Consider the following 1,698-nt stretch of genomic DNA (forward strand, 5'->3'; position numbering starts at 1 on the left):
AGCAGATTCTGGAGACCAATGTCCAGGAATCAGTGACAAAGCTGAAGCTGCTGAAGCCGGGGCTGCATCTTCCAACAAGACAACCACCCTAAACACTGCTCAAGATCTACTAAAGCCTTCATGCAGAGGAACAAGTACAACGTTCTGGAATGGCCATCTCAGTCCCCAGACCTGAATATTATTGAAACTCTGTGGTGTTACTTGAGAGCTGTCCATTCTCAGAAACCATCAGAGATGTTTTGTAAAGAAGAATGGTCTAAAATACCTTCAGCCACAATCCAGACTCTCATTAGAAGCTGTAGGAAGTGTTTAGAGGCTGTGATTTATGTGAAAGAGGATCTGCTAAATACTGAGTTAAGGTTGGTTTTTTTTTTGTTTTGTTTTGTTTTTTTGGTGCCCAAATTTATGCACCTGCCTAATTTTGTTTAACCAATTATTGCACACTTTCTGTAAATCATATCAACTTCATTTCAATCTGGAAAGACTYAGAGAGAAACGATAGCAGTTAAAGAATTTTACTGACATGACTGAATGAAGCCCCGGCAGGAGACATGAGTGCTGCAAGATGCTGGGAACTGAGGATCAGCTTAGAGAGAGTAAATGTCTCCCCCCGGGGCCCGGACACTGGTGGTGGGGAGAAGGCGAGAGGGAAGAGGTAGCCGGACCTTGGCTGAGGGTGAAGGTGGGTTGAAACTTGTCAGGGGAGCAGCGAATCCTTGAATGCAGAGCCTTTTAAGGATGATCTCTGCGAGATGATTGGTTGCAGTGAGGTGAGGATCAGGCGCTGATGAGCTGCAGCTGGGCACTACCGCAGCAGAGGGGGGAAGCAGGTGAGGTGAGAAGAGTCTTCCAGTCTGAATTTACGGCTAGGCTTCATTTCACTTCTCAAATATCACTGTATTTTTCCCCTATATGATATATTTTACTGATTTTCTTTAATCCAAACAATCAATGATTTATAAAGGTAAATCAGACAAGGCTGCCCAAACTTTCACACCACACTGTAGTTAATTAAGAGATGACTGATTGTTTTAGTTCAAAAGCAGAAAACTGACATGAACGTTTAAAGATGTAGTTTATTTATTTATTTATTTTCAAATATTTGACTCTTGCATTATTTGTGTTTATATAGGCAGCAGGTAGAGGTCACGTCACTTTTCTTTAACTGGAATAATTTTGCACATTCATGTTATCATGTTTGACTAAAATGTTGATGCGTTTGTTGCTGTGTCATTTTCTTTGTTCATGCTTTGTAAATTATGTGGCTTATTATCCTGCTAACATGCCACTTCCATTTAGTGCGCTAAGTAATAATTAGTTTACAGGATGTGTTTTACTGAACTTTTCTTGTTSAGTGTTGGCATTTGGCACTTAATAATCTGGCTCCTTACCCAGTAGGTGTTGGAGGGTAATTACGTCAACTCAACCAGAGTTTGGCAGCTAAAACTTTAGATTTGGTTAGTAAATACTGTAGTTTAAAGAACTAAAGTCTGTCCCCTGGTGCTGCACTGTGGTTCTTACTGATTATATGTTTTTAGCCACTAAGGAGAGGTGTGATTGAATGTGAGAAGATGATAAATCACTTCTGAGACTTTGGTACATCCCTTGCATACCAGTGTATGTAATGATGGACTTAAAGGTGCGCAGGATTCTATGTGGGTCCGTGTGTGTGTGTGTGTGTGTGTGTGTGTGTGTGTG

Source organism: Austrofundulus limnaeus, unplaced genomic scaffold (assembly GCF_001266775.1).
Source record: "Austrofundulus limnaeus strain Quisiro unplaced genomic scaffold, Austrofundulus_limnaeus-1.0 Scaffold1052, whole genome shotgun sequence".
Classification (NCBI taxonomy): domain Eukaryota; kingdom Metazoa; phylum Chordata; class Actinopteri; order Cyprinodontiformes; family Rivulidae; genus Austrofundulus; species Austrofundulus limnaeus.